Here is a 21,019-nt window from a genome sequence, read left to right on the forward strand (position 1 = left end):
TCCCTTTCCCCATTTCGTTTAATGGCCTCTGGTCTCTCTGGGGAAAGATTGGGGAAGATTCACAGCATAGAGGTATGGCCACATTTCAGGTGCTTGTTCAAAGAGACTCCCTCACCTTTGCCCCCAAGTCAAAGGATTCTGGGCCTCTGGGTCCAAACACGGTAAATCCTGATTGTCCACCATGATTTTCCCCACTAGACCCAGAATTATATATGTCAAGTAGCACCTCAATAGTCTGTACATCCACTGCAGTCCTGAGGAACCCATGATTAGGTAGCCAGTGCCAGAGATCCCTACAGACCCAAACTTTCTAATTACCACTCCAGTTTCACACCTTATTATGGTAATTGTGTCCACTGTGGCTTTGAGACTCCTGACCCCGACTACACTGGGATCCCGTTTTTTCCATTTAAACCAAGGAGTCTAATTTCATTGCAACCTCTCCCATTGTCATTTCCTGCTTACAGAAAACAGCCAAAAGCTTTTCAAGGTCTGTGAACACTTCACAGTGGAATTCTTCTGGCCTTGAGAGGAGAGTATCCTCTGGCCTCCTGGGGAGTGTGGTTAAGGTGTGGCTGTGCATGTTGTATAGAATAGATCCCCTCCAACATTCTTAACCTCCCAAACCTTCAGTTTCCTTCTCAGAATGCTACAAAAGTCCTCATTAACGGCCAGCCACTGTTGAGTCCAGGCTTTTGTTGGCCAGTATAGCTATGACTGCCACTCCCAGCTGCTCAAGCCAGCACATGAAGTCCTGAATCTTGGGTGAGCACGCCTGTACCATTAAATTCTCCCATTCAATGCTCTTACGACTCCCTCCTATATATGCTTCCCAGGCTCCTCCTGGGGGTTCTGCAACCCTTTTGATGTATAGGCTCTCTCTCCCCTGTACCATGCTTTGTCCTTCTCCATCTGGGCTATACTAGGACATAACTCTTGCTATGGGCCTGGAGGCAGTGAGGGCTGTGGAACAAGTCCTGAGGTGACTTGCCACATCTGTGTCTGCCCAAATGTCCTATGAATCAGTGTCTCACTTTTGTACCAGTGGAAGGCATAAGAATTCTAGTGGGATTGAACATTTAATAGACTCTGTATGTATGTCACCTTTATAATCAGTCCCTGGGCATAGCTGCCCAACAAGAGATCTGTGACTCTCTCAAAGCTACCATCAAGGCTTTCTGCATTTCCATCTATGTTCCAAGTATTCAGGACCTTTGATTTATCCCTCCTCTGTATATGGTCTCTGGGACTATCATAGATCAGCCACCCCACACCACAGTAATCACCACTGTCAGCATAGCTAAGCCACTGGATCTGCCAACATTGTGTCTTCCATCCGCATTCTTTTAATGCCACTCATAGTGATATTTGGAACAACTACGATGCCACTGTATTTTATTTTATTTTATTTTATTTTATTTTATTTTATTTTATTTTATTTTATTTTATTTTTTGAAATGTTTATTTATTTTTGAGAGAAACAGAGAGAGTATGAGCTAGGGAAGGACAGAGAGAGAGGGGAGCAGATGATCAAAAGGGGTTCTGTGCTGACAGCAGGGAGTCCAATGTGGGGCTTGAACTCATGAACCATGAGATCATGACCTGAGCCAAATCAGATGCTTAACTGACTGAGCTACCCATGTGCCCTGATGCTACTGTATTTTATGGATTAACTGCATTCTGTTTCCCTCTGTCTGGCAAGAGGATATCCCTGCCATACATCTCAAATATGTGAGCAACCCAATTCTAGAATCTCATCTGAGGGTTATTTTCCTATAGGGCCATCCCTGGTACCATTACTTTATCAGTCAGTGTCCCAATGGGACACTGAAGTGGGGTAATTGCAGAGGGATTAACAAAGATATTTACAAAGTTGTGAGCAGTGGTTAAGAGAAATCAACAGGGTATGGTATAATACCCTTGGGCTAGAAAAAGCTGAGATCCCTGGTCTTATCTAGGTCTGAGTGGTTACCAGAACCTGGAGAGGGGGCTGTAGTTCTAGGAAGAGGCCACAGAAGAGGCTCTGTGGCCTTGGTAAAGGGAATGCCGTTACTGTCAATCCTCAGCTCAAAAGGGCAAGAGCCTGAGACAGGGAGGCCCAGACTCCAGGGGAAAACCAGACTCTCATCCATGTTCTTGTTCAGGTACAGAAAACCTAGGGGACTCCCATCAGCACATCACCCTGGAAATCCTCTAGCTCTGTGTAGACTAACTGCATGAAAATTGATAGAGCATACTTCCTGATTTTGGAAAAAAAAAAGTCACCTATTAAAGATATTTGGGGGAAACTTGGGGAAATTTGAATATAAGAATTGATATTAGATGATCTCAAAAACTTTCATTAAGTGTGATTGCTTCTTGCAGACAACAGGAAAATGTCCTTATTTTTAAAATGCAGTTTAAAAAAAAATGGCATGGTGTCTGTAATATACTTTAGGACAGTTCAGCCAAAAAGGAAAATGTGTGGTTCTAGAGAGATGCAGGAAATAGGACAAAATGCTAGTAGTTCTTTAATGTAGGTGGTGGGTAAATGAGTGGTCATTAATTAATTCTTCTTTCTGTATGTTCAAAATTTTTCAAAATATAAAGGTAACAACATAACAGGGCATCTGTGGCCTCCCATTTCCTCCAAGAAGTGGAAACAGATAGAAGCATTCAGCAGTTGGACAGCTGTTCAGTAAATGGGGCAGGGTACCATTTCTCAGTGTAGGGTCACTAGACCAGCCTGTATAAAAAGTAACTACAGAGCTTGATAAAATGCAGATTCCTGGGCCAGATTTTTCTGGGCATCTGCATATTTAACAGATTTCCTGGGTGAGAAGCACAGGGTAATAAAGTACCACTGAACTAAAAGTCAAGAGTGTGGGACTGCTGGGTGGCCCAAGTTGGGTAGGCATCTGACTTCAGCTCAGGAACTATCTTGTCGTTCATGAGTTCAAGCCCCGCATTGGGCTCTGTGCTGACAGCTCAGAGCCTGGAGTCTACTTCAGATTCTGTGTCTCCCTCTCTCTCTGCCTCTCCCCAGCTTGTTTTCTGTTTGTCTCTCTCTCTATCAAAAATAAACATTAAAAAAAAAAAGTCAAGAGTGAAACATCTTCTCTTTGCCACCTAATAGCTGTGTGATCTTAGACAATTTGCTTAACTTCCCCCATCCCTGATGGTGTCATATGTAAAGCGGTGACATTATATACATGCTACTTTCCCTACGTCGCTGATTAGTTTATTCCATATTGTATGTTTCTCATGTGCTCTACAAAATGCTATTCAGCTGTAAGGTGATCTCCTACAGGGTGAGAAAGAATAACTATTGCTTACTGAATGCTTGTTATGCATATTAGTAAGCATGGCAAGTACAGTATTTGGTTTGATGCTCATAACGATGAGGAGAGACACAAATGACACGCTTCTCTTTACAGATGAGGAAATAGGCTTGTTCACAGTTGTATCCATTTCCTATTGCTGTGCTAACAAACTGCCACAAACTTAGTGGCTCAGATTACTCATTCATTTGTTCGTTCATTCATTCATTCATTTATATTTGTTCCAGAGGTCAGAAGTCCTAAAATCAAGGTGTCGACAAGGCTGTGTTCCTTCTCGAAGCTCTGGGGGAGAATCTAGTCCCTTGCCTTTTCTAGATTCTGAAGGCTAGGCATGCTTGGCTAGGGCCCCTTCTTCCGTCTTCAAACCCAAAGTGCAGCATCTTCAAATCCCTCTCTTCGCCTTTCTCTCACTCTGTGACCTTTGATTTGTATGTACCGTCACACCTTCTCTTTTCCTCCAGTCCTCCTGCCTCCCTCTTAGAAGGGCACTTGTGGTTACATTGGGTCTTCCTGAATAATACAGGATACTTTCCCCACCTCAAAATCCTTAAACTAATCACCTCTGCAAGGTCCCTTTTGCCATGTAAGGTAACACATTTACAGATTCTGGAGATTAGGACGCAAACATCTTTGGGGGCCATTATTCTACCTACTGCCATTGTATAATTAGCGAGTACCCATCTGATTCCAAGGCCCATGGCCCTGGGCTGCTCCCTCAAAGATAACTTGCGCCAGTGACATGCCAGACACCCTCCAAGCCCCCTCTTCCTCCATTCGTTAGGATCCCCTATACTATGGTTTATCAAGTGAGGGGCTGGTCTGGATTTCACCCCAGCTGTCGAATGAATGTTGAATGGTAGATAGCCAACGCCACAAGTAATGAGTCAGAACAGTCCCAGCAGCCACACAGGTGCAACAGAGGCTTCGGATGGAAATGAAGCCATGTGGCAGGGCTGTGAACTATACGGTCACATCATCTGGGATGCTGGGACCTAAGGTTTCCCATTGCCCTCCACAACACCACTGAGGCACATACGTGCTTTTCTTTCCTTGATTGTAGAAGCAGTATTTACTCATTTTGGAAACTGAAAATAGAAATGAGCATAAAGGAGGAAACATCACAACATTCTCAAAATTCAGGCAGATTTTTTTAACATGGTCTGGTTTGCTCCACTTTTTTCCTATACATTTTTACACGGTCTAGATCATACTATATATGTAATTTTGCTTCTTGCTTTTTCCCCTCAACATTATATTGTGAATATTTCTCCAAATCATTGAAAACTCTTTGTAAACATCATTTTTAATGACTGCATAATGATCCATTGTCAAAATGTATCATTGCTTACTTAATCAATACATTCTTTTTGGACAATTAGGTTAGATTTTTTTCCAATTTTTTTTGTGCCATTAACTGCTTCAGTTAATATTTTTGTGCATCAATCTATGCATTATGAAGTTGCACCTGATGCTGGAGTTAAGCTTTAAAATCAAAATGTAAAACAGAACTTGAGGACAGGTAAAATTAATCTTGAAAGAAATCCCTTAAATCAACCTTAATCCATTAAGGCCACCAGAAGCTCAAAAGCAAGAATTAACTATTTGTATTTCTCTTTGCATTTAAGCTGTGGCTGTTTTCCCTGGGGCAGTGGATAACATATGGTTGAACAGGAAAGCTTAATGGGGTAAAGACATTGTTCCTCCCTCCTTCCATCTTTCTTTTCCTCCCTCCAGCCCTTTCAGATATAGTTAAGTACATACGTCACCCCTATTTTGATTACGGCTGACCCTTGAACAACATGATGGTTAGGGGTGCTGACGCCCCACACATTTGAAAATCTGTATATAACTTTGGACTTTCCCAAAACTTAATGACTAATACCCCACCGTTGACTGAAAACCTTATCAATAACATAAATAGTTGATGAATATATAGTTTGCATGGTATATGCATTATGTACTGTATTCTTATGATAAAGCTAGAGAAGGGGCACCTGGGTGGCTCAGTCGGTTGAGCGTCCGACTTCTGCTCGGGTCATGATCTCACAGTTCATGAGTTCGAGCCCCGCATCGGGCTCTGTGCTGACAGCTCAGAGCCTGGAGCCTGCTTCGGATTCTGTGTCTCCCTCTCTCTCTGCACCTCCCCCACTCACACTCTGTCTCTTTCTCTCTCTCAACAATAAATAAAAATGTAAAAAAATTTTTTTTAAAAAGCTAGAGAAAAGAAAATGTTATTAAGAAAATTGTAAGGAAGAGAAAATACATTTAGAGTACTGTCCTGTATTTATCGATACCACAAGTTTGTGTCCTCTATGAATCATCTGTCAGTACGTACATCAGTATAGCCTTATGTCACATAAAACACTGCAGATGTCATATGTATAACTGACGCCAGACATCAAAAATGAAAAGATAATGTACAGTCTGTGTTTGTATGTGTAAGGTTTTTTTTTTCATGTTTATTTATTTTTGAGAGAGAGAGAGACAGGGTGTAAGTGGGGGAGGGACAGAGAAAGAGGGAGACATAGAATCCAAAGCAGGCTCCAGGCTCTGAGCTGTCAGCACAGAGCCCGATGCGGGGCTCAAACACATGAACCGTGAGATCATGACCTGAGCTGAAGTTGGACGCTCAACCGACTGAGCCACACTCAAGTGCCCCTAAATTTTAACTTTTTATAATAGATGTGTGTATCGTTTATGGTAGCAAATGATAAAATAGGTTAGTATATCTATATTTTATGCATTCATACATGAGCTACCTCACCTTTCCTTATTTTTTTTTTTTGATATTTCTAGGCTGCACTGTTTATTCGTGAGTTTTTTCAAACTGTCACAGATCTCCAAAAAACTTCCCAATATGTTTGTTGAAAAAAATTCACGTATGAGTGGACCCATGCAGTTCTAACCTGTGGTGTCCAAGGGTCAGTTGTATTTCCCTAAGTGGATGCTCTGAAGGGTGATTCCTGAGACCAAGTGCATGCAGTGTGGTCAGTGGGGTGTTTCAAACACTGCTTCAGTCTGCTGGGCCCTGCCTCTTGTTCCCTCATTCCTTTGACCAGCTATGTGAGGGGCAACCTGACAACCTTTCTGTGGCCTCTAGATTCCTCTTTAGGGCATTTCTAAAGCCTTGGAACACCCAAGTGTGCAATCTGGAAGCATTAGTGCCTGCGAGCCCACTTGAACCTTCGGTGATGGGGCCAGTAGATGATTGCTTCCCCTCCCTGCCCAGGGTGAGAACTTTTTTTTTATGTTCATTTATTTATTTTGAGAGAGACAGTGCAAGTGGGGGAGGGGCAGAGACAGAGGGAGAGAGAGAGAGAGAGAGAGAGAGAGAGAGAGAGAACCCCGAGCAGGCTCCCTGCTGCCAGCGCAAAGCCTGACACGAGGCTCAATCCCACGAATCGTGAGATCATGACCTGAACTGAAATCAAGAGTTGGATGCTTGGGGCACCTGGTTGGCTCAGTTGGTTGAGCATCTGACTTCGGCTCAGGTCATGATCTCACAGTTTGTGAGTTTGAGCCCCACATCAGGCTCTGTGCTGACAGCTCAGAGCCTGCTTCGGATTCTGTGTCTCCCTCTCTCTGCTCCTCCCCTGCTCACACTTTGTCTCCCTTTCTCTCAAAAATAAATAAACATTAAAAAAAAAAAAAAAAGAGAGAGAGACGCTTAATGGACTGAAGCACCCAGGTGACTCAGGGTGGGAACTTTTAAGATGCATTTCATGAGCCTCCTCAGAAGGTCCTGCAGGTTTGAGCCCCAGCCACCAACTGTGGAGTTACCTGATAATACAACCCCGGGCTGGCGTCTCTCCTTTGGTTTCCCTGTGCGTGTTCCACACTGCTTCCTGGGATCACCATCAAGCCACCATGCCAGGCTTTGCTTCAGGAACACCCAAGGCAAGACATCAGGTGTACCCTACTGGCAGGTGACAAAGGGCCAGTTATCCTCACTCGTAGAACCTTGAGTATCACCACTCTGTAATGGTTGATAATTGTTATGCCAAACAAGGGTACCACATTGCTGTTCCAATTTAAATTTCTGCGGCTAATAGGTTGAACGTTCTTTTTCCATGGAAAAGTTTTTTTTCTCCATGTGTTGTAATTCTTTCTTTGATGTGTTAATTATTTAAAGTATCTTTATGATTCTGGAGTTCTAATCTTGCTGTTTATTGACAATTGTCTTTTCACATATAATGTAATCTTGGATAATATGCCCTGTCATCTGGCCTGCTGGGGCTCCTCAGAGAGGTTTTTTCTTTTTTAAGTTTATTTATTTTTGAGAGACAGACACACACACACACAGAGCTAGAGCGTGCAGGGGGAGGAGCAGAGAGAAAGGGAGACATAGAATCCCAAGCAGGCTCTGTGCTGACAGCCTGACAGCATGGATCCTGATGCAGGGCTTGAACTCAGGGCTCTAACCCTGAGATCATGACCTGAGCTGAAATCAGGAGTTGGACCTTCAACTGACTGCACCACCAAGGCACCTCTCCTCAGTTTTGCATTTGTCATTCTATGATCACTTTTTATATTCTGTCCTTGGCTTGGAGTTCTTGGATTACTATGAGATAATACTCTTCAATGTAAAAAAAAAAAAAAATCCCGTGGCATTTCTTCCACCAAAAGGTTAAGTAAGACCAGCTTCCTCATTGTCCCAGTTTGCCAGTGGACTGATTTTTTTCTGGTGCACCCTTTCACTTCAAAGACTCCTGTGGGGGTCTTTTTTTAAGTTTTTTTTTTTTTTTTTCAACGTTTATTTATTTTTGGGATAGAGAGAGACAGAGCATGAACGGGAGAGGGTCAGAGAGAGAGGGAGACTCAGAATCGGAAACAGGCTCCAGGCTCTGAGCCATCAGCCCAGAGCCCGACATGGGGCTCGAACTCACAGAGCGCGAGATCGTGACCTGGCTGAAGTCGGACGCTTAACTGACTGCGCCACCCAGGCGCCCCTCCTGTGGGGGGTCTTAATTCCAACTCCCTCCCTTTCTCAGGCCCAGGGCTGCAGCCATTAATATGCAAATCTTTGGGTTTCCAAGGCCAGCCAACCCCTAGAGATAAGATAAAGTGAGAGCTCTCCCAGGCCAATGTGGTTTTGTTTTCTCTTCATTTTTTGGCCTTTGGGGGTTTCTCTTACCACGACCACCCCCCATCCCCTACTCCAACCTCAGCTATGCATTTAAAAAGGGTTTGTCATGTTTTACCCAGAATTGTCTTCATTTTCTAACAGGAAAGCATTCGGGCTATCTAGTTCTATGTTGGTGGAAACAGATGTTCTCACTCCAGCAAATCTTTGAGGCTTGGAAAAGGAGGCTGTGCTGATGCCTGATGAGGATAAATCTCAGAGGGATGAATCTTGGGCTCCTGGCTCAGCTAGCCTCCTCCACATGAAGATTCCGGAACAGACTTCCTCTCCGCTCCAGTGCTAGGGGGGTTTGTAGTTTATTTCCCAGGAGCCTAGCACAGTACCTGGCATACCATTAGTGCTTTGTAAATGCTTGTAGGAAATGGTGTTCCTTACCCTTTTCCATTATGAAACTTCTCAACATTCAGGCTTTGGGGATCTGTGTTCAGTTCCTATTTTTCTTGGAAATATGTACAAGAGTCAAGCTTAGGACTAATGTCCTTATGGTTTTTCCACATTCAATCTATCAGCAAGGCCTTTTGTTTCTACTCCAAAAATATGTCTTGAATGTTCCATTTCTTTCCATGTCCACTGTCACTCATTCACAAAAGGTGCCATTGATGGGCCAGGGCAAGCATTTCATGAGGGGGAAGTTGGTAGTCTCCCTCCAGACCCACCCACTGCCAGCCCATTCTCCTTTATCAGAGCAGAATAATTAAGCTGCCTGACTGGTTCCAGTCCTTCCAATATCTCCCAGTGCACTTAGATTAAAATTAGGATGCCTTACCATGGCCTCAAGGCCATCGGTTCCTGGTGACGGCTACCTCTCTTAATTCACCATCCGCTCCCCCACCCTCTTGGCTCCCATCCAACATTTACTTTGAGTTACTCAAAGCCATGAGTTCTTTACTGCCTCAGGGTACACGGCACTCTTCTGCTCAATCTTGGAATTGGAGTTTTTTACTAGAATTATGGAATGCACTAAAATGTCAACAGTCTTTGCTTCCCTCAGGGGGGTAATTACAATTTATAACTATTTTTCCAGTTTGGTTGTTTTATGGTTTTTTTTTGTGTGTGGTTATCTGTCTACCCCTTTAGGATGTAAGCTCCACGTAGGGAGAGACATTCTCTCTCTTTGTCATTGCTGAGTCCATAGCATATAGTATGTGCTCAATAAATACATGTTGAATGACAGAGTGAACAAATGAATCATAGGTTCTCTTTAAGGGGTTCAGGCCTCCTCAGCTGTTTTCCTGGATCTCTAGCCAAGGACAGTCAGGGCCTTCCATGATTTGTAGAGATAATTATCTCTTGGAGATCCCTGAATGGGATCTGCCCTGAATTTTCCTTTCCTTCCCTCCCCTCCCCTCCCCTCCCCTCCCTTCCCCTTCTCTCCCCTTTCCTTTCCTTTCTTTTTTCTTTTCAGACAAAAATCATATTCAGGACTAGAGTGAGAATTCTTCCTAGAGAGGGAATTTTCTTTGTTGGGATAAATAGCTTGACTCAGCTCTTGGGGATACAAGATGAGACTATGCAAGGGCTGGTTTTGGGCAGGGACCCAAGCAATAATAAGAGTTGTTTGACCTGCTTTTCAGGAGAAAATGAGGAAAATTTTGTCTCAGTTTGAGAGGAGTGGAGAGAGGAGACAAGAGATGACTAGGAGATGGTGACAAGCTGTTTGTGGTCAAGATTTTGACCAGAAGAAGCAGACGCTCTCTCATGAAGTGGCTGGAACAACGGAGATTCTGAGGAGGGTCCGGGGAGCAGTGGTTCCAGAGCTGCAGGCCCAGGCTCCTCCCGTCTCTCTGAATCGCTATCCTCCACTTGTGGACTCTCCCACCTGGCTGTGTCACATCTATGTAACTCTGGACACAGGTCCTCATGTGACTGCCTTGTAAGGCAGAAGGTGGAAAGGGAGCGGGAGAGAGATTTTCCTTTTGTATCTTTTTATTTTCACTAAGAAGGAAAATATTTTCTGGAAGCTTCTAGGACACTCCCCTTCAGAACACTGGCTAGATCTGGTATTTCTGAGTTCAGCCGCCTACACCTAAATCCACCCGGCAGCGGGCAAATTGGGTTATCATGATCACTCAGGCCCATCATGGTTCACCTCCTGGTCTCTCCTGGTCCTTCCTGTTGGAGAGCTCACCTTTGGAGAACATCGACCCTATGCTGGAATAAAAATGAGTTTTCATTAGCAAGAAAAAAGCAGGAGATGTATGGTACACAAACGACCTCTCTTCTGAGCTTTCAAGAATTTGTAAAGTGCACTGTCTTCAGCATCACTGGGCATATGCATGCCTATGCGGGACCCTTCGCAGAGCTCATGCTCACCTGCCCTGCAGTGGTGGCTTCACCCCCAGGGTTAACAGCTGATGTCTGCCCTGATTGCCAGTGGCTATTCCATGATGGTTAAATATTTCCAGTGTCACCCTGGTTGTGTGCAAATCACATGTCGGTCAGCACAATGTGAGTCCAAGCTGTCGGGTAGAGGCCGATTGGACCATAAAACTTAAGTCTCCAAATGAATATGTGAAATCTCTAGGGATGACATGACATCCTCGAGTCATGGAAAAGATGTGTGAGCCAACCTCGCTTAGATTTTCAGTGGCCGGAGGATTTAGCTGATAAGTAGGTTATAACTGCACTGTACCGCCTACTTCCCGAGGAGGAGGACATGCAGGCTCTGAGGAATTCTCAGAGAAGACTCACAAGAGTCTCCCAGGGGTGTTGTTAAGTTGGCCTGGCTCCTCCTCCTCTCTTTACACTTGCCTGGATTCTTCTTGCCCCTCCTTCCAGGAGCCCGTCAAAGTTTGGGGGAGGTCTGTGCAGCCGTAGCCCCCTGAGTCTTCCTCAGACTAGCCAGCCAGCTTGGAGTGAAGGTGTGGAGTCCCATTCCCCTTTCCAGCTCTGGAAAGAACAGTGAGAGCTTCTGCCCTAGTGAGACCCCCTGAGGCAGTATGGGGGGCAGGAGTTAGATGTCCACACCTGGAAGGATGTGAGAAGGGGGTCCCCACACCAGGATATTCCTCAGGGATTGGGCCCTGTGTCTAAAAGGAATTCTTGGGCACATCATCCTCCACTGATAATTCCCATTTGGGCTTCTGAGGCTCAGTTGTAGTTGATTCTCCAAGTGTAAAGCCAAAGGAGCCGTTAGGTAGCAATTGTGTAGCAATTAGGTAGCTCAGAATAAGACCTCCAAAGACAGTTATTAAACCAACTGGGATAAAGGCAAGAAGGGGTGCTAATTCTACCTAGCTTAACAGCAGTATAATTTTTCTGGCATTGTTCTACAATTTGAAAGTGGGTAGGAGCTCCAGCTGATACAAAGCAGAATGGTGGCAGGTGATGCAGAACAGGTGACTGCTGATGTTGCTGCCTTAGGAGGATCAGCATCTCACCCAAGCCTTTGCTGGGATGGGCAGCCTTTCCTCCTTAGCAAAGAAGGATCCAGTCCTGCTGGGTTCCTATGCTCTCCTAGCAGGCAGGGGGCAGAACATTCCCCTGAGGAGGCCAGTGCTGGGCCAATCTCTTCTCTTTGGTGCCTCAGATTTACACAGCCTTTGGGCTTATATATATCTGCTCCACTGTGTTGGGCTCTATTCCCCAAGTTTACCTCATGATCCATGGATGCTTCAGCTTTAGTCCTCATGTCTGCATTCCAGCCAGCAGGAAGGAGAAAAAGGGAAGATAATTTCCTGCCTCTTCCTTTAATGACATCTTGAAATTGCACACACCATTTCTGTCAATATCCAACTGGCTAGTGACATGGCTTCACAAAGCTGTGAAGGGGCCTGTTTGCCAAATGAGACAAAAGGGGCACCTGGAAATAAAAATTACAGTAAATGACAAATGAGTCAGGAGCGGTGGGATAGAATAAGCACAGAACCTGGGGGAAGAAGGCAGCAGGGCTCTGGGCTGAACATCCGGACTTTTCCCTGGGCATCTGCAGGCCTGGGAAGGAGAAACTGAGGAGCAGAAGGTTATCCCTGGCAGAGATGGGCCAAGGTAGTCAAGGTAGGTTGGCAACGTCTCTTTCTGCAGGCTTCATGATTGGAACTTCAGAGGTAATGGCACATAATATAAACACTGTTTTGGTCTGGTACTATCTCATCATAAGTGGTAATGCTGTTGGCAGCCAGGTTATATCCTCCATGGTATATATACCTCACTCACAGGAGGCAGAAACATGAAAAGAGTTGTTTCCAGGAACGTTGAAAGTTTCTACTTTCCTGTCCTCTTGCAGACTGCTCTCTGCCTCGGTGGGATCTAGCACAAGGTGTGTGGGGGCGGGCGAAGGGGTGGTGTGTGTGTGTGTGTGTGTGTGTGTGTGTGTGTGTGTAGGGGCTGTTGCTGAAAGGATCTCCCTTCTTTAAAGCCTTCGCTTTTACTCTTGGCATTATCGCCACGTGATGTTCTAACGCAGTTGTATTTGTCTTCATTTTTATAAGTATTGAAAGTGTTTATCGTTAAATGTTGTTATATTTGAAAAATTGTTTTGTCATTTCTTAATTAAAAAAAATTTTTTTTATACATAGAGGCTCAAAAACGGAAGTGACTCATGTCTGCCTGCGTCCACCCTTCCGGTTTTATCTTGGCATTTCCGCTATCTCACCCCAGCATGAAGAGATCAGTGATCTGGATGGTTCACCTGGCATTTTCCAACCCTGCATGGCGTTCGCCAATGATTCTCTGCCCTTTTACCTTCTCCCTTCATCAGATTTTGGTGTCGGGGTTATGTGATTTGTTAAATAAATTAATAACTTTCCTTCCTTTTTTTGGTACTTTCTGAAAATGTTTATGTAACAGAGGAGCTACTCTAACCTTGGCAATTTAAAGAAATCGACCAGGAAGTCTGTCAGGTGCTGAGTCTACTTTGAAGGTGGTTCCTGCCAAACTTTCTTAGGTCTTGTCGATTTCAAACTTTCCACATCTTGTGGCATTGCTTTTGGCTATTTATATTTACTAGAAAAAGCGTTTTTTAAAGATCTCCAGATTTATATTTATTTAATCTTTTTATCTCTGATGTTTATCAGTTTCTAATTTCTCATCTTTTTTTATTAAAATTGTTTTCTTTATTATACTTGCCAAATGTTAATCAATTTTGTTTCTTGTCAAAGAACTAGATTTTAATTTACTTATTCATTTTTCTACAAATTTATTTTTTTCTACTGTTAAGTTCACTTTATAGTCTATTTACTTTCTTTTTATTTTTTATCATTTTTAAAATAATAAACATAATTAAGGTCATGATGTTTCCTTTGAGTTTAACTCTTTTTTTTTTTTTTAATAGACTTTATTTTTTTAGGATAAGTTTAGATAGACAGTAAAATTGAGTGGAAGGTCAACAGAGAGGTCCTATATACAAGTTCCTTCTGTTATGCATAAGTAGAGAGTTTTTATTATTCAACCATAAAAAAGAAGGAAATCTTGCCATTTGTGACAACATGGATGGATCTTGAGGGCATTCTGTTAAGTGAAATAAGTCAGAGAAAGAGAAATACAATATGATGTCACCTATATGTGGAATCTAAGAAAGAAAAAAAAATGGTTGCAAGTGGCAGAAGGTAGGGCAAAATAGGTGAAAAGGGTCAAAAGGTACAAACTTTCCAGTTATAAACTAAATAAGTCCTGGGGATGTGATGTACAACACGGTGACTATAGTTAATAATACTGTATTGCATATTTGAAAGTTCCCTAAGAGAGTAAATCTTAAATGTTCTCATCACACACAAACAATTTTTTTAACTATGTTTGGTGATGGATGCTAACTGGTATTGTGGTCATCATTATGCAATATATACAAATATAAAATCACTATGTTGTACACCTGAAAATATGATAGTGTTATATGTCAATTTCAATAAAAAATAAAATAATTTTATTCTCAAAAACACCCACAAAAAAACAAAAGTAAAGAAGTTTCATGAAACCTTTCATAAAATGTCATAAAGTAGGGGTGCCTGGGTGGCTCAGTTGGTTAAGCATCCGGCCTGGCTAGGTCATGATCTTGTGGTTCAGGGGTCCGAGGTCCACCTTGGGCTCTGTGCTGAGGGCTCAGAGTCTGGAGCTTGCTTCAGATTCCTTGTCTCTCTCTCTCTCTGCTCCCCCCCGACTTGTGCTCTGTTCCCCCCACCCCAAAATAAAATAAGCATTAAAAAAATGGCATAAAGCAAAGAGCATCTCCCTGCTTTCTGAAAGTTCATGCTCCACCCATTTGCAAAAGACTTACTTTGAGGTACCTGTACTCCCTGCCCCCACACATGAGCAGCCTCCTCCACCATATCAACATCCGCCACCTGAATTGGTACATTTGTTACAACCAGTGAACCTACACTGATCCATCATATTCACCCGAATTCCAGAGCTTACCAAAGTCTTCAGTCTTAATACTATCATTCTATGGGTTTGGACAAGTTTGTGATGAACGTCTCCACCGTTATTGTATCATAGAGACTAGTTTCATGGCCTTAAAAATCCTCTGTGCTCTGCCTATTCCTCTCTCCTCCCCCTTTAACTCTTCTTTCAAGCCAACTGGTTTCAGTAATGGTCACATTTATTGTTTTTTCAGAATAGCTTACCATTATATTCTTAATTTTCTTCATATCATTGCTTCTTTGAAGAGTGTTTTTCAACATCCAAGTGATTAAGACTTTAAAAATCATTGTTTTTGTCTAGATTACTGATTTTCAGTTTTTATCACTTGAAATCATAGAACACGGACTGAGAAATTTCTGACCAAAATTTGATTGAGAGGAAATTTTGTTTTTGTTACTTAGCATGTCATCAACTTTTACAACTTAAAATGAATGTGCATTTTATGTTTTTAGGAGCCATGAAATAATTCAGCTTGTGATTGGAAGATATACTGTGTATTGTTTAAATCTTTTGATATTCATAGAGACTTATTTTAATGCCCTGCCTGTGGTCAGTTGTGGCGAATGTTCGTGTGCAGTCAAAGAATATGCACTCTGAAATTTGGAGTTGTGTTCTATAAATGTTAATTGGGTTAAGTTAGTTGATTGTTCATGTCTTCTATATTTTCACTAGTATTTTTTCATCAGTTATTGAAAGAGAGATATTAAGAAACTTTCCACTGTACTTGTGATTTTATCAATTTCTCCCTTTAGCTCTTTTAATTTTTAAAATGCATTTTGAAGATCTGCTATGAGTTGTATATGCATGTCTTCTTAATGAATTAATCCTTGTATAATTAGGGCATGACCCTCTATCTATAGTAATACTCTGACATAAAGTCTACTTTGTTTGGTACTGATTATAGCCATGCCAAACCTCTCCTGCTTATAATTTGCTTTAAACCTGTCCGTGTCTTTATACATAACAGCGTATATATTTCATCTTGCTTTTGGATCCTGTTCGTCAAATTCTAACCCTTAATTGGAATGTTTATCCCATTTACAGTCAATGTAATTATTATATGATTAGATTCATATCTCCCAGGTGAACTAGTTATTCATCTCATTACTTCTGTATTCCTTTGTTTCTTCTTTCCTGACTTAACAATAACTACTCTATTGAAGTATTATTGACATGCAAAAAGCTTTACATATTTAACGTATACACTTGATAAGTTTGGAGGTAAGTATACATTTGTGAAACCCTCACCACAAAGTTACTCATCATCTCCAAAAGTTTCCTCTTACCCTCTTTTTTTCTTCTTCTTCTCCTTCTCCTTTTTTGTGGTAAGAACACTCAATGTAAGATTTACTCTCTTAGAGAATTTTGGAGTATACAACACAGTATTGGTAACTATAGGCTCTGTGCTGTACAGATCTCTAGGACTTATTCATCTTGCATAACTGAAACTTTGTACTCTTTGTCTAATACATTCCTGTTTGCCCCTCCCCCTGTCTCTTGACTTTTTGGGGGATGGGTAGGTAAACTGTGTATTTTTTGGTATTCCATTTTTCACTCGTATTGACTTTTTAATTATATCTCTTTGTGACATTTAATGGTTGCTCACAGTCTACCTTCTAAGGTACACGAGCTGTAGAAGAATTCCATTTACTCCGTCCTATATTTTGTGTTATTATTGTCTTATGCTATGAAACTCACAATACATATTATTTTTGGCCTAAATAGTCAGGAATGTTTTTAAAATTATTTTATTTTTATTTTTTAAAAATTCTTTTAAAAATTACACACATGCTTGAACACACACACATTCGCACAACTACAAAGATGAAATCTTTGATAGTAACTATTTGCACTCATGTTTACACTTCGTGTTGCTCTTCATTCATTCCTGCAGATCTGGGGTTCTATATATTCCATCTGGTGTATTGTTTCCCTTCAGAAAGATAGAATTCTTTCAGTCTGAAAAATCTTTGAACATTTCTTATATGTCTTCTTTCACCAATTCAGGTATGCTGGAAATGATTTCTTTAAGTTCTGTATGTCTGAAAATATCTTCATGTTGCCTTCCTTTTTGAAGAAACTTTGTATTGGATATAGAATTTTACATTAATAATTTGTTTTCTTCCAGCACTTTAAAAAGATATCATTCTATTGCCCTTTGACCTCCATTGTTCCTGGTGAGAAATAACATTTCCTTCTTCCCTGATTGCTCTTAAGATTTGATGTTCTTATTTGATTTTTAGTAGTCTGATCATGTTGTGCCTACGTATGGTTTTCTTTTAATTTTCTATACTTGAGATTTGCTGAGGTTTTTTTGTTTTGTTTTGTTTTGTTTTTGACTTTGGATTTGGAAATTTATTGGTCATTATCTGTTCAGATATTCTTTTTTTTTAATATTTATTTATTTTTGAGAGAGAGAGACAGAGTGAGAGTGAGGAAGGGGCAAAGAGAGAGGGAGACACAGAATCTGAAGCTGGCTCCAGGCTCTGAGCTGTCCACACAGAGCCTGCCGCAGGGCTCAAACTCTTGAACCATGAAATCATTACCTGAGCTGAAGTCTGATGTTTAATTGACTTAGCCACCCAGACGTTCCTGCTCAAATATTCTCTTGCCCAGTTCTTTCTGTCCTCTCCTTTGGGACTCCAATGACATATATAGTAAAATGCTTGATATGATATTGTGTCACAGTTCTCAAATTCTTTGTTCTGTTCTTTTCATTCATTTTTTTATCTTTGTTTCAGTTTGTAAATTTTCTATTGCTCTGTCTGTAAGTTTACTGATTTCTTTTTTTCTTTTTTTCTTTTTTCTTTTCTTTTTTTTTTTTTGCTGAGTCCAGCCAACCATTAAGGCCATTGAGACTTTTATTTGCAAAATTGTATTTTTTTATTTCCAGCATTTCCATTTGATTCTGTTATAGTTTCCATGTCTCTAAACATGTTTTCTTCTCTTCATGCATGTTTTCTACCTTCCTACTAGATCTGTTAGCATTTCTATCATAGTTATTTTAAAATTCTGTGTTTGATAATTCAAAAATCTGGATCAGGAGTGATCTGCTTCTATTGACTATATCTTCTCTTGATCATAAATCATATTTTCTTGATTTTTCATATGTCTTCTAATTTTTTATTAATGCCAGCCATTTTGTATAAAAAAACAGTGAAAGAACAAAATAATTTTGTATAAAAGAAAAATAAACAATAAAACACAATAAATAAAATACTGACATAAACAGTTTACTCCCAGGAAGGGGTACTAGAATTGAGGGCCTGAGTCTGTGTAGTTGGGTCTGGGTTTTATTGCAGCTTTATTTTGATTTGGTTGACTGGTAGATGCAACTGTTTTGAGAGTATAATCAGAACTTTCCCTTTCCTGGGTCTTGAGAGCCTGAGTAATGGTAAGATTCTGGAGAAGTTTTTGTTTTTAATAGCTGGGCTAACACCTTTCTGAGCCATAGGATATCTTTCACTTGGCTTAACAGCCTGACTGCCAGCATTTTGAGTTGTGAGGAATTCTCTTTGCTCTCTGCTCTTGCCCCAGATTTTCTGTACCTATCTGCCTAGAATTCCTGGAGCAATTTCCTTCAGCTATCCTTCCCTGCTTCATCTCGTGGCAGTCAAAAGTCCAGCATATCAGGCATTGATTTTTCTCAGCTTTCCCATTTACTCCTCTACCTTCATAGATTGTCTGCCTTGAACTTGGTGGAAGACCCATACACTGCAGGCTGTATCTCTTCCAGCTCTTCTGCTCTGCCTCTCAGCCTTTGGCCTACTCTCCTGAGAATTCAATGAAATCTGTGTGAAAAAGCATTGGTGGACAGGAATAGCCTGACGCGGTGGCTTGAACTCCTGGGAATTTTTATCTATTATGCAAGTCCATACATGCTTGTTAAAAGGTTTTTGGAGTTTCAGCTGGTTTCTCCTCATTCACAGCTAAGGAGGATTCCTCATCCTGCCACTTTGTCAGAGACCAGGGATAAGAGCAGCTGTAGATATCTCATTTCCTACAAATAGCTTGTCACTTTTGGTGGTTGAATCCACTTAGGTTACTTTGCATTCTCAGCTCTCTGATGGGTTCTGGAAAACTACGATTTTGTAGCTTATCCAGTTTGTCTGGGTTGTAAAGGTGAGAATGGGAATGTCTGGCAACTTTTTACATTTTAATCAGAAGGAGAACTTAGGATAACATCATTTATTATAATTATTGTTCAAGTCTTCTAATCTACTTTATCTGCTACTGGTATATCACAGATTCATTAGAATGTCCCATGGCAATTTTGTTTCTGTCAATATTTTATGTATTTCTAGGTTTTTTACATTATATAATCTATTCCCATACTTCGTAAATAAAGAAGGCAATGGATTGAATAAACAAATCCTCAAATGGCTCTTTGGCACATCTATAAACAAACAAACAAACAAATACAAATCCACAAAATAAATAATTCTTTGTCAGATTGAGTTGATTTTACCTGGATGATATGAAATTGTTATTCTGTTTTAATGTTTTTTCTTAAATTGTACTTCTGCTATATTAATCTTTCCTCTGTACTTATGCTTCTTCTTAATTTAGACTGACACAATCCTTTTATATTTATCATTTTATACTATTTTTTTAGGTTTTAGATACAGCTCTTATAAACAGAAAAGTTTTAGATTTTACTTTTCAATTTAATCTGAGGCTTTGGATAAATTTAAGCCATTTATATTTATTGTCATAATTTGATGCTTAATAAGACTTTTGAATTTATATATTTATCAAATATTTGTTGAACACCTTCCTGGGGAAAAAAAGTGACCAAAGCAAAAATTTTGCCTTTTGGGAGATTACAGTCATGTAAAAGACTATGATCGCCACCACCGGTGGTAATTTTCCTCAGGGAATATGAGAGTGAAATGAGAGAACTGGCTCCAAAGAAAAATGAATTTTTCAATTCTATCCTATTATTCAGTTAAATTTATATGGGGATGCAAAATATATGCTTGCTCATTATTCCTTTTTATGGTTACATGGAGAATTTTTTCCCTTTCAGGTGATATGTTATGATATATAAAGGAGTTTTCTTAAATCTTCTACTCAGTGTACTATGATTCAGGGGAAAAATTTTATCTTTGTAACCATTTTAGATCATCTTAATTTTTCAATATAATTTCAATATAATTTTTCCCTAGAGGTTGAGGATAAGTTGTGTTATAGATAGTATTTTGTAGGCCAGTTGAGTTTCTACCCTAGAAGGGAGTAAACTTTAAAAAATTTTTTTCATGTTTATTTATTTTTGAGAGGGAGAGAGAGACAGAGCACAAGTGGTGGAGGTGCAGAGAGAGAAGGAGACACAGAATCTGAAGCAGGCTCCAGGCTCTGAGCTGTCAGCACAGAGTCTGATGCGAGGCTTAAAGTCAAGAACCATGAGATCATGACCTGTGCTGAAGTTGGCCGTTCAACAAGCTGAACCTCCCAAACACCCCAGGAATAGCCTTTTTTAAGTGAATGAAGAAGTTTCCATCAAGTAGTTAAGAGCTCTTTGATTCTTTGGGGTCTAAGGAGAAAAAAGTTACAATATGATTACTTCAGATAATTTTGTCCCTGAAGCTAGAGAAGTTGCTTCTTACCAAACTGCTGGCTGGTTCGATTAAATGGGGGACCTGGAAGGAGATGGCATCTGACACTGTAGCCTTGCTCAGGGTGGGGAAAGGATCTGGAGCAGTAGGCATGTCACTGTACCTGTTAGAAGGAATAGAGGTGAACACCTTCTGCCTGAAAGCTAAGGAAGAATGAATATTAAAGACCTGAGTCTGTCTTCTGACAGAGTTCACGGAGGCCTAAGAAGAGAGTGAGCTTGAAATTCCAGCCTCAGGACTACTCAGGACTCTGCTGTCTTTTGCATTTGGAGTGGAAGTTGGCAGAACTCAGTTACTTTGCTGAGAGTAGCTAGCTGCTTAGACAAGAAAAGGAACCTGGCTTTCCTCAGGTCTGCAACAGAGCCAGCTTTCTCTGGGATGAACTAATCCCCTCTCTCCCCACTCCCCACCCCTGTGTCGCCTCAGACAGTCATGGTTGCTGACAGCCACTCCTTACCCTCCTCAATCCCCTCCATTCTGTTGAGCGTAGGGTCACTTGGATCCAAATGAATGTCCAATATTGGAGCTGACACCAGTTTAGAGCTTACAGTGGATAGGGTGATTCTATGTTCCAGTTTTCCTGG

General features: G+C 41.1%; 1 long non-coding RNA gene across 2 annotated transcripts in view; it reads left to right on the plus strand.

The window, feature by feature from the left end:
* The window catches only part of LOC121014644 (uncharacterized), a 32,273-nt gene extending 19,060 nt beyond the window's left edge, over positions 1-13,213 (plus strand). For both annotated transcript variants that reach the window (XR_005783326.1, XR_005783325.1), the window contains exon 3: positions 12,981-13,213. This is a non-coding gene — a long non-coding RNA (uncharacterized LOC121014644). The remainder of the gene's footprint in view (positions 1-12,980) is intronic.
* Positions 13,214-21,019: the final 7,806 nt, after the last annotated feature.

Source organism: Herpailurus yagouaroundi, unplaced genomic scaffold, assembly GCF_014898765.1.
Source record: "Herpailurus yagouaroundi ecotype Mexico unplaced genomic scaffold, PumYag 203, whole genome shotgun sequence".
Lineage (NCBI taxonomy): Eukaryota > Metazoa > Chordata > Mammalia > Carnivora > Felidae > Herpailurus > Herpailurus yagouaroundi.